Here is a 13,250-nt window from a genome sequence, read left to right as displayed (position 1 = left end):
GTGTGGAATCAAAAGGCACAAAAGAACAAGGAATACACTTACCCTTCATGCGTACAGTGTGGCTTGGAGGGAGGTTCAGAGAGGAAATGTGACCCGCTGGCATGACCCATGGACATGAAGCCAAAGTCCTAGTTCACTGGCTCTGAGGTTCATCCACGTCAGGTAATTCAGTAGTTGTGCAAGGGGATTTACCAGGCGCCCCACGATGGGGGTTCTGTGCTGGCCACCCTCAGCACAGATCCTTGGGTGCTATCAGTGGAGAACCACGACTCTTGGTTTGGGTGAGAGCTGGCCCTCATCACCTGCCAGGCCCAATTTCACCACTATACATAGTCTATGTGTCACTTAGGCCGATTGAATAAAGCACTATTTTAAACATCCACATTTGTGGGGGACAAAAATAACATCCTCGCCCATCCCCTTCCAACATGAATGCCACCCCCGCACAGAAAAATGTTCCTTCCTCGGGAAAGGCGTGGGGGTAGGTATGGAGTGGGAGCCCCTAACAACTGAAGCATTTACCTTCCCATACTTGAGATATGGAGACGACAGCCCCACTCTCCCCATGACAATTTGCTTCTGCCCACATCACTCCCATTAAAAACCCGACATAAGGAAAGACTGGAAATATCAAGTGTCATCACGTGGATATAAGCCAGAGCGTGAGGTGGAGAGTAAAAGAGAAAAGGAAACAGAAAGAAACAGAGGGAGAGAAGGGGAATGGAAGAACAAGAAGAAAAGAAAGAATTTGCTAAATTTGTGAACAACTTTTTTGATTATGGGGAGCCAGACGTAATGGCACAAAATCCTCAATTTTTAATGATAATAAAACTTTAAAAGAGATAATCACAACTAAGAGATAATATCGCGCTTCTTGTGTGTGAGGCTCAATGCAAAGCAATTTTACATGTGTATGTATTATTTTATTTAATCCTCATAACAACCTGAGGAGTGAGGTACAATTTTTAGAGATAGCAAAGCTGAGGCACAGAGGTGCTAAGAAATTAGGGAGCAGGACTCAAACCCAGGCAGTCTGGCTCCTGAGCTTGAACCTGAACTGTGATGCTGCAGAGGCTTGCTGGCTTCTCTGCCCAAATGCTCTCTGTGGCACCAAGTGCTCAATTAGAGGGGAACAAGGCGTCCACTAGGCAATGCAAACTAACCACATAATTGTTTCTGTTCTGTTTTGTTTTTTAAATATTATCAACCTGTGTATACATTATATACTCAGAGCTTAAGGAACATGACCTTACACATAAAACGAAATAAAATATAATCGGTTGCTTCAAGCAAGCAGAGTAATTTCAATGCCCCATTTTAATCTTTCTTGGGGACCTTGGACAATAAATTCTGAACACTGCCTCAAACACTGTGGGCCATACACACTCCAAAGAGGATACAAGGCAGAATGTCTGTCCATCAAGACAATTATAGTCTAAGGAGGAATTTTCCAGCACTTTCCATATGGCCCTGTCTGTCATGATAACTCAATGTATCTCAGCAGTTTCTCCTTGCAGTTGGCAAAGTACCAAATTGGAAGGTCAGATGCCCTGGGTGTAGGTTAAAGTATAATTGCCTGGTGCCTGAAGTTATGAAAACCTGCTTCCAGAGTCTAGCTCCCTCCAGAGAGCATAGCCCTAGCCCAAGCTCCCCAAGAGACGAAAAGAAAGGGTTATCCTAAAAGAGGTACTTACCTCTGAATTCTCTGCGCAGCTCTTTTTCTCTTTTCTAATTAAACGAACACCAGTGGAGGAAAACTTGTAAGAAAATCTTTCTTAAATAAAGTCAATTTCCAAAAAATAATGTTTCATTCAAACCATGAATTCTATTTAAAATTCAGACAAACAGAGAATTCAGAATAAGACAGACTCTATTAAAAGATGGGGAAAAAAGCGGAAGAAAAAGAAACTCATAAATGGAAAACAATAGCCCATTTTAAGGTAAAGTCAACACAATTAAGAACTCCAAACTGCCTGCCCCTGCATTTTCAGTTCTCTGTTGGTATATGTTACTAAGAAATACTCATTTGGTAGCTGTCAAGCCTTTTATTCCTTAACATGACTATAGTCATTTTTTTTTTTTTCTACAGATGAACTCAGTGATTGCCTACCTGATCTCAACTCTTGAGCAATTAACAGTGACTAATGCCACCAGCATTAACCCATGTTAAGCAAGCATTCTTGCTAGACCAGGCAAGGTATCCTTGGTAGATAACTTTATATGGGATTTCAAAGAGCAACAAAGGAAATGACTCAGTGTCATTATTTTTATCTCTGCAGAGAAAGTTCTTAGCATTCCCTGAAAGTCTTGTGAAATGTATCATTGTATGAGAAACTTTAACATGATTAAAGAAATTGAGAATGAAGACCAGGCTATCCACCAGCTGGAAAAAGGATATGGTTATATTTCAGGTCCCTGGCAGTGGCCTAATACAACAGACAAATATATCATTCAAAAGGAAGAACCCTTTAGCAGATACAGACTATTAGACAGGAACTAGAGATAGGTTTCAACGTGGGCTCAAACCAGAAGTCAGACAAAAGATTTACCAAACACAGACATTCTCAGGATTCTCGGGGCATGCAAAAACTGGAAGAGATTTTCTGATTACTTTAAATTCTGTGTAAGGCTTCCCATAAACCCCTGCACACCTGGTCACACACCCTGATGGGAAGGAGGCTTCTCTGTTGGTCACTGCTTAATACCAGAGTGTGGCCAGCTGTTTCCACTTCCCGGCCCAGGTGGGCGCGCCTAAGAATGACATCGGAAGGAAAGGCATCATGTTATTTTTTATTTTTATTTGTATTTATTTATTTTTTTTTCCTTGGTGGTGCCGGAAAGAGTTTATTTCTGTCGTTACTGAGGTCAGTTTGTGCTTTGGCTTGTTTAATCCTCTCAAAAACACTACAAGAGAGCAACGATTGTTCCCACTTTATGGAATAAATGGGAAGGCATGACTTGTCATGACTCATCGTGCCTGTGCACTGACCACCCGGTTCTGAGGGTCTCAAGCCCACCACGCTCCGTCGGTGATCGAGCCCTCGGTGTGTGAGGCAGAGGTCACAGGCTTATTGCTGTCCTTATTCGCTGTCCCACAGCCTTGACCAGCTGCCTGCACGGGGGACCAGCTGGTCACCATAAAGTCCAAGGAAACAGAGTAAAAGAATTAGTGTAAAACTATCCCTGTGAATAAAAAGCCAGCATGTACCCTGAGGATGAATAAGTAGCACTACAGACTTGTGCAAAGAAGAGCACGTTGTAGTAGGAGCGTGCCATGCACATCGTAGAGGCAACCCCTTAGCTATGCCCTTAAAACTTGGAAGGACAGGAAGAAACAGTTCACCGCCAGAAATAAAACTTTGACGCTCAAGTCTGCACACAGAGGGCAGAGGTGGTGCGAAGCGATTGCCTACTTGTTCCTCTCCTGTCAGGACCGGTGTCAAGGAGTTGCTCCTTCTCCCCGGTCTCCTGCCCTCCCCACCTCCTCTCTCAGTGGTCCAGGCTTTGCCCTCCTTTTCCCACCTCCATTTTCCCCTGGCTCCGGACAGAAGCTTCCATGTAGTTCCCTCTTGAGGGAGGAGTGCAGATTTTAGTGTTTCAGATCTTACTAGGAAAAGGAAAATTATCCTTTCCAGACCTGTCTCAAAGGGAAGCGCTGATGGGACAAATAAATCTTCCTCTGTGTAATGTGACCATTTCGAATAGCCTAGCACTGTCCATCTTTCCAGACTCGGCTCTTGGCTCTCAGTTATGCTAGGAGGCAGGAGGCAGGGTCCCCAAGACTGAGGCTGCAGAGGATCCAGAACGGCAGCAGGTGAGGGAAGATGCATCATTAGGCTTTAAGAGCTGCTGAAAGTTTTTTTAGGTTGGTGCTGAAACAGACTTAAAATAGCCAATCAGCTCAGCTGCCTGTCTACAGAATGACACGAATGACATTTCGGTGATTTTTTTAAAAATTCTTCATATGGCCTTTTGGGGGCAAAAATCATCTTTCTGTTTTGTGTTCCTTTAGGAACAATTTCCCCTTCCCACATTTCTGATTTCAGACTTCTGAGATTTCAAACATGAGCTTTTAAAGATACACTTAATATTTTATTTTTCAGCTTTCTGTTCTCTCTGACTACTTGGAATATAATGAAAATTGTTTAAGATCTCATTTCTTTCCTCACTTCAAATCTCACATTCCAATCTGCTCCAAACTCAAGTCTCGAGATGCAAATGAAGCAACTTTTTAAAAAACCTTCTGATGGTTTCTATCTATCACACAGAATAGGAATATTAGGGTTTAATAATACATGTGCAGGGATGTTTATTGCAACACGTTGTGATAGCAAAAAATTGGAAATCACCTAATATTCATCAGAAGAGGCATGGTTGATTGATTACTGTGCATGTGTGCTATGGTACATTGTGCAGACAATAATTCTGCAGACATTTAATGAACAGGACCACAATGTTCCGGTCTTGAAAGAATTTCCACAAAAAGAAAATTACAGACGAAAATGTATTAGCATGATTCCATTTCAAAGACAACAATAAGAAAACTCATTAAGGGAACAGAGAGTTGAAGCAACAGGAGGCATGTAGATACATAAACCCAAAACTAAAATTGCTTCTGTACCCTGGGAAGGTAAGATTGAACAATTATCATCAAATTTTCCTTTATGCAGCTTGGTGTTGTTTGGACGAAGACAACAAACACGCTTTCCTTTTGTAATAGAAAAAAATAATTTTATTTTGGAAAAAATTTATTTCCTCTACATGCTTTCCTTAAGTGAAGCCCATTTAGCTATGAACTGAAGCAAAGACAACTCATACAGGCATAAACCATGAGATGGTCACTGCCTTCTGCCCTTCCTCTCTCTTCTCTCAGTGTGGTCTCCTAGACATTGCCCCCCTGCCCCCCCCCCCACTTCTTTAAATTTTTAATGTAGGGAAAGCAGTTCAGAGAACTTTAGTGACTTGCCCAAGGTCACACAGCTATGAGTAGTGGACGAAGGCTAGAATCCTTTCTCCTGACGCCAGATGTAGTGCTTTCTCCTGTATTGCTCAAAACCGGTCACTGGGGTGCTCAAATGGAAGGGGAGTCTCAAACTCATTCCCCCCAAAATGGGGGAATATTCCCTAAACAAGCAAATAACTTCATTGTGGCATCAAGTTTTATCCTACAAACTAATGTTAACTTATATTAGCTGCTGCTATCTGCAACAATATAGCTGCATCTTACAAATGTGACGTTAGGATAAGAAGCCAGTTGCAGGGGAAACGTATTGAGTGAGGGCTGCTGCTGGGGGTGGTGTCAGAGAAGGGGCAGACGAGGGCTCTGGAAGAGCTCTGTTTCTTCATCTGGCTGCTGGTTGTCTGGACACATCCCCTGTGCAAAAGTATAGCAAGCGGTATGCTTATGATCATTTGCTTTTCTGTATGCATGTTATGCAGTGTTCATTAAAAATTAATGTGATTTTTACATGCATTATATTCTTGTATCTGCTGACATATATATTTTTTCAAGTCTTGAGCTAAAACTGACTATTTATAGAAACATGCAGTATTCATTTTGCCACTTTACCTAGCACTCGGCAAACTCTGGGAGTCTCTAGAAGTGTCAATACCCTGGTATTGATGACAGACATTGGGTCATGGCTGTCTCTGGCATGCAGCAGTAGCTCAGGATATTCTGGGACAGTCAACAGAATGTTCCAGAGCTTGGGCAGTGGAGTTACAGTGCCTGAGTTTGAATAAATGACTCCACCTTTCCTGGCGGTATAACTAAGGACAAGTAATGTAACTTCCTTTTACGCCCGTAGGGTACACCACTTAGAGCACTTAATACGGGGGCTGGCCCATAGTAAGCATGGGAACAAGTGTTAATGTTTGCTAACTATTGTTAGGCTGTGAGCAAATTTTGGTCCTTCTCCCTCACACGTGTCTCTCTCATCCCCAGCCCCCAAACCAGGACACTACACATTGCTTTGTATGTATCAGATGCTCAACATTTCTTCAGTTGAATTGGATCTAGTGATTCCCCACAGTCTGTAGGAGAAAGTCCAATCTTCTTCAGTTTCATTTCAGTTCCTACCTATTCTCCGGATTCCGTCTCTTCACTGTTCTATATTAATCCCCTGTTCCTATCACACAAGTCTAAAACCATTTCCAGTATGCCTTGTTGTGCTTTTCTCTCTCAGAGGCTTTTTTTGCTTTTCTTGCATTCTCCCCACTATCTGAAACAGCCTTCCTCCTCTGTTCCTTCCGTAACTTCATGAATCTTTCAAGACTGATTAAATTGATCTCCTATGGCCATGCTTCTAATCTTTTTTAATTCACAAAACCCGTTGAGAATCTGACAACTTCAATCTGACAGTTATCCTGGAAATAAATATGTACTTATATACAAACCATCCTGTTTTGGAGGTTTCAAAATCCCCCTGAATCCTGGTCCAGCCCCCCATCTCTGGTCCTTGGGCGACCGTCACCATCATGAAGTGACTCTTACTTCAGTGCCCACACTAATTCCTCTCTGGACAAATACATTGTTTCTTCTTTTGCTGTTTACACCCACTTTCATATGTGTGTGTGTGTGTGTGTGTGTGTGTGTGTGTGTTTTCTCTCACAGAGAATGTAAGATGTCTGGAGACTGGCCCATTGTATCATGCAAGAGACTCCTGGGTCAAATGAGATCTCTGAATACATAATCTTTAAAAGGTGAGGGGTCATCAATCAGGAAAGACTGTTTGCTGTAATCAGAAAGTGACCATTTTCTGCCAGCAGACAGAATGATCAAGGACGTGATAAGATCCGACTTTCACTGCTGAGCCTGTAGGCTTAGTGGAATTACAAGGAAGGAGAAATCAGTCAAAAACATTTCAAGCCTGTGGACCCTTCTTATATTTATAACAACATGTTTTCCTAGTAACAATTTATTTTGCTGAAAACATTTAAATAAAAACTTCCAGAGCCTCTCTGAGAAGATGGTTTTGCATTCCCCTGTCAAACACCTGCCTGATTTTAATGTGCTACTATTTTAGTCTCTGTAAACATATACTCTCTTCCATAAGACTGGAGTTGGTCTCTGTATAATTATCACACACACAGCCTCTAAGAATAGAAATAGGTGCAGAGTATTTTTTTGGGGGGGGTGGGGAGCTAACTCTGGTGAACTGTCCTCTCTGTATATCTATAGTGGCTACAGAAGCCAACTCATGGGCAAGAAAACCATTTCTAACTCAACACAACATACTTTTAACACAGCAGCTCACAAAACACGCTCTTACTGATTTTGGGATATGATCTGGATTAAACCCAACAGACTGATCAAAAATAGTCCTGAATTGGGGCGCCTGGGTGGCTCAGTGGGTTAAGCCGCTGCCTTCGGCTCAGGTCATGATCTCAGAGTCCTGGGATCGAGTCCCGCATCGGGCTCTCTGCTCAGCAGAGAGCCTGCTTCCCTCTCTCTCTCTCTCTCTGCCTGCCTCTCCATCTACTTGTGATTTCTCTCTGTCAAATAAATAAATAAAAAATCTTAAAAAAAAAAAAAAAGTCCTGAATTGCTCAAACCTCATTTCCTTCTCTGTTTCTGGTGAATTCCAGGGTCTGACAGATAGAGACCCCACCTTAGTAACTATCAGATTTGGATTAATGAGTTCTTGGGCCCAGAAGACACCCATCCCATGGGCCTTCTTGCCTTCTGAAGGCCCATTTAATTCAGAGGAATCACAGGCTGGTTGGGATTCTAGGACTGTGCTCAAGGCAGACAGCAAATAAGATTAAAATTATCCTTGGAGATCCTTTAAGTTGCTCGTAAAGTCTGATTTCAGGGTTTTCAGTACACAACTTACATAATATGTGAATCTGCATAATTACATAAAATATGTAATATAAAAGTGCATGTGTGTATTCAATATATAATAACTACAAAATAACATTTGATAACATTTTATTTCCCAGCCTTCCACCCCCACAGAGTGGTTGAATTTGCATAAATCAAGTGCACTTGGGTTGAAGAATGGTATTTCAGACGTTAGAGACACCTTTTGGCCTCTGAGTTCTATTCTGAAGGCTTGCTCCCCATTCTGGGCTCAAAACGAGCCCACTTGGAACCAGTTGTAGACCTTAGATACTGTTTCCATGCAAAAAGCTTAATGAATACCAACAACCTTAACTGGACAAATCAAATGGTCACCCGAAACCCACCTGATTATCTAGAAAGACTGGCAGGTTTTTCTTTCCAAGACAGAGACCCGTTCTTTTCAAATTCCTATTTGTTATTTGTTGCCTTTCCTCTATGAAATGATTCATTTACATGGTTGACTTTTGGAGTAGTACTTGAGTTTTTTTAAGCCATGACATTTAAAATATGTTTCATTTCTGCTACTGTGGCATGCGGTACAAATAAACCATTTGAAATGGCTGAAGTGAATACTTCACGTATGTGTGTATTCACATCTGCAGTGCAAGTGGGCGTGGAGAGGACTGGAGTCCCAACTTCTTTTTTTTTAAAGATTTATTTTACTTTATTTATTTGACAGACAGAGATCACAAATAGGCAGAGAGGCAGGCAGAGAGTGAGAGGAGGAAGCAAGTTCCCTGCTGAGCAGAGAGCCTGATGCAGGGCTCCACTGAGGGCTCAATTCCAGGACCCTGGGATCATGACCTGAGCCAAAGGCAGAGGCTTTAACCCACTGAGCCACCCAGGTGCCCCTGGAGTTCCAACTTCTAAGCAAAGTGTTTTGTCTCTCAGAATGCACTTCTAGACCTCACAGTCACCCTTTTGCTGTGGATGGGTGTGTCTTCCTCAGTTCTCACTTTGCAGAGCTGCACTTTTGAAAGTTCAGCTCCGACAGCTGCTCACACAAAGAGGACCATATTGAAGACTCTATGGAGAGAGTAAGAATTATTCTCCCCTGTGTTTGGTGAGTAGAGAATGTAGAGCACTCTTAATGAGACACCAGGCAGCTCCCCAACCGTGGTAATAATAGCTAATAGGGTCAGGGTGAGGGTTAGGGAGATAAGACATGTGAAGTGCTTAAAATGTTGTCCAGCATATAGGGAGGCCTCTGCTGTTTTGCTGCTGCTTCCATGGGTGGCCTCATGACTCCAGGCACCCTGGGAATGAGTTTTGATCTTTTTGGAACCATCTCGTGAAGTTTTCATAACTTACTGGCCCAAGATATGTCAAAGGTATATACAAAAGGCAAGCAGAGATCATCTTTAATACAAGATATTCATTTAGAAACAAAGATTCAGCCAAGCTTTTCCTCTTTGATAGCCTCAGGGGGAAAGGCAGTGGGCTTGTCATTTCCCTGTTGGAGGAGGAGTAGAGATCTGCAGGAAGAATGAATATGTAGGTCATTTAGTTCAACCCGCTGGGTGTAAGGCCAATAATATGGAGAACAGAGGATGCACCAAGATAACAGATAACTTGTCACCATCAGTAGATCTGTCCTACACTAGGTATTCTCCCTTCATTTGTCAATTTCCATGGAGAAAGGAAAGCCAAAATCACACTTAATCATGAAACTGAAACACAGCCCAATCTTCTTTAAAGAAAGCAAACTTTATGTAGTCTTTTAAATTAATCCTACTATGGAGATGTAGCTAAGCCCACAAAGCTGTATCTTTTCAAATGCTTTTTCTGTATCAATTGAGTGGACCAAGTGGTTCTTCTTTCTTCTCTTATTGATTTGTTTCTATCACACTGATTGATTTGAAAATGTTGATGATCTTTGAAAGAGAAAATTCCAAAGTAGCTTCAAAGAATTCAGAGGAAGACAAGCTATGAGGGAAGTAGAACTCTCTGGAAGCCACAATGCCCACTAAGAGAAACTAGGCCTTGTGGTCAGCTCAAGACATGTGGTCAGCTCAAGACGTGAAGACTCTTCCAGCCTCACAGAAGGGGAAAGCCAACTGTCATATCCAGGCCTCAAGAGAACTGAAAGGCTGGATTACAGAGAAGAAGAAGTGTGGTAAGATCTGTGCACCAAGGAAGTTTTGCCAACAACCCAATCTGTGGTAAGCTCTTTGACACTTGCGTCTATTCTGCTTGAACCTAAGTCCAATAGCAATAAACCATGAGGGTAATATCAGAGTAGAAAGGTTCTGGGTCCAAGAGTGCTAGGAAGGATTTATATTTGTGGCATCTGGAGGCCTTGTGGCTGGGACACAGTCATTATTTAAAGGACTCAAAGTTATAACTACAGAAAAGGAGCTAAGCACCAAATCCAAACTAGATATGAAGACAGAAAGGAGAAAACAGCAAAGTACATAGAAGGCTAAGATGCAGGGCAGACAGGGGAACAGGGGAACAGGGTTCTGAAACAGAGGCTGGAAATGATTTGCCCCAATCACACTTTATTCTCAGCATTCTAACAAAATTGCTCTTGTAAGAGTTACAGATGAGTCCTTGGATTGAACAGTGGTTTTCGGTCCTCTACTTTTTTCAGCAGCATTGGACACTGTTGACCATTCCTTCTTCCTTGATTGAAACTTCCTTGATTGTAAGTTTCTTCATTTGGCTTCCAGGAAACTATGTTGCTTGGAGCTTCTTCTACCTCATTAATTGCTCCTTCAGTCTTTTATGTTTGTTCTTTTTTTCTCAGCACACGGTCTTCTTTTCTTCTTTTCTTTACACTTTCACTTTGTGATTTCACCCAAGAAATTCAGTACTTTCTGTATAATTTAGATAGTGGTGATTCCCAAATGAATATCTCTAGTCTAACCTCTCTCATGAACTCCTATTCAGGTCTCTGCTGGGGTGTTTAATGGATACCTCAAACTTCATATGTCCAAAATTGAACCCCTTATTTTATCCCCAAATCTCTTTTACTCATAGCTATTCCCATTTCAGCCCATGGGAACTCCATCCTTCCAGATGCTGAGGCCAAAATCCTTGGTGTCGTCTTTGAACCCCCTATTCTCTCACCTCTTGTCCAATCCATCAGCAAATCCTATTGGCTCTGTCCTCCAAATACATCCAAAGCCCTATCTCTTTTCTCCACTTCCTCCCCTGCTCTCAGCCTCTAGCTTCTCTGTTCCAATTAGTAAAGCTGGATCCCAAGCATTTGTGCTGTTTTAACCTTTCCCCTACAGCCTAACTCGAACAGGACAGCCAGGTTTGTTTCCTCTTGGAAGTAGAAGTCAGAGCATGTCATTCTCCTGTTCAAAACCCATTTCCCACAGAATTAAAGCCAAATTCCTTATAATATTCAAAAGAACTGACATGAGATCACGCCCCTTACTTCTCTGACTTCATCCTTATTTCTCTCCCCCTTGCTCATTGGTCCAGCCATAATGGCCTCTTTATGGTTTTAGAAAACAGGAGGTACCATTCTACTTTTTGCTATTTACACTGGCTATTCCCTCTGCCTGTAACACTCTTCCCTAATTATCCATGACCTCCCTCTGACTTCTTTAAGTTCCCACTTAAGGTCAATTTCTTCATGAGTTCTACCCTGGCCACGCTATTTAAAATTCCAAGCTACTCCCAACACCACTACTCGGATGTCCTTTCACTGCTCAAAATTTTAAATCATACTTATTACCTTCTAATATATTATAAAAAGTACTCCTTTACACTCATCCATTATGTTTTCATCTGTGACTATCTCCACTGTAAGCAAATAGGCTCAACAAGGTCAGGGTTCCTCTCTGTTTTGTTGACTTATGTATTCCAAGGGTCTAGCAGAGGGCCTGCTATGAGCTAGGTATCTATAAGGACGTGTTAAAGAAATACATGATGCAAAGAGTTAAAGGGGTGAGTCTTGAGTCTTGAGGCTCTGGAGAGAGAAGACTTCTACAGAAGCGTGAGAGGTGAAGCAAGAAGACAGCAAGCAGCCTAGCATTCCAGCTCAGGTGAGATCTGATGGCACTTGGACAGGTGGTAGCAAGTGAGTAATCCCGTTTCTGGCCCAGTCTCCTTATCTGAACAGAGCTGGCCTCACCGTTAGCCAGTGCCGTACAATATGTCCCCATCTGGTCCTGGCCTGACTCCTAAGTCTTGTTAGATAGCATCTCTTTAAAGCCTGGCTCCAATGTTCATATCCAGGTGAAGCCAAAACCACCCAGCTGAATTCATCACTACCTCTCCTTGTTTCCACGGTATCTTGCCCATACCTTTCACGTAATGTGCATTGCACTGTATGAAAATTCAAACATGTATCTTTTCATAGCCATAAATTTGTGTTTCACCTGGTAGGTCGTGAGCCCCTTGGAACAGTGAATATGTTTCACTGCTACTTATCTTTGTAACAAAACCAAGACTAATGCCTGCCCATGGTAAATGATCAATCAATAAATAACAATTATTTTAGATCCAGCTCCATACATTCCATCTTAAGGGGGGATATCTTTCTGCTCTAAACAGTTCAAATGTAATCATATGATAACAACGGATGCAAAATGATTCTTTCTCAGAGAAGTCATGCATTTTTATAATTAAAAATTTTTTTAAGGAGGGGCCATTTCTACAATTAAATGTAGGCCATTTCTACAATTAAAAACATTTTAATGCAGGATCGTGCAAACATCATATCTTGTTTTTTGTTTTTGTTTTTGTTTTACCAGGAAAAAAATTCAGAATTTCAGGCAATCAGTCATTAAGTCCCAAGTTTGTGGCCTTGAAAGTGAAGCATGTCTTCAGCTCTAAAGAAGCAGATTAAACCACTTGTGCTGTCAGCTTGAAGCATTTGGAACCTGGCCAGAGCTGCCTAAATTTTTTTTTTCTTTCTTTCTTATTCTCTTCCTTTCTGCCAGCCTCTCACAGGGAGTTCATTTGCAGAATCAAATGAAAACCAATCCCTTTTATGCAAACCTTCCTGAGGCAGCAGGGCTATGTTTGGTCACAAGAGCAGTGGTTCTCGTGAGGTGGAAGGATGGGTGGTGATTTTTTTCCCCCACCAGGCCTCGCCAAGGTCCTCCCCACCACGCAGCGATGAAAGGAAGGATCAAACAGCTCGCTCAAAGCCAAGTTCCATCAGACTTGCCTTTGCTAAATATAGCGCACGTCAATAAACACCATTGTGAATATGCAGTTTGCCCGCTGAAGAATACATTGCCACCTCCATCAAAATTTGATGCATGCCTGGATGTGTTTAGATCTTCCTGGATACTCTTTGATCGACTGCAATCCAAAGCGCATTTTCTTCTTTATTTTAAAATCTGACGTTCAATCGTTTCTGCTCAGCGTTTTAGGTAAATTAATTAAAAACAAACAAACAAACAAACAAAAAACAACAACAAGAGTTCTGAATCAGGGA

The sequence above is a fragment of the Mustela lutreola genome, chromosome 1 (genome assembly GCF_030435805.1).
Source record: "Mustela lutreola isolate mMusLut2 chromosome 1, mMusLut2.pri, whole genome shotgun sequence".
Taxonomy (NCBI): Eukaryota; Metazoa; Chordata; class Mammalia; order Carnivora; family Mustelidae; genus Mustela; species Mustela lutreola.
This window is presented reverse-complemented; position numbering follows the sequence as displayed.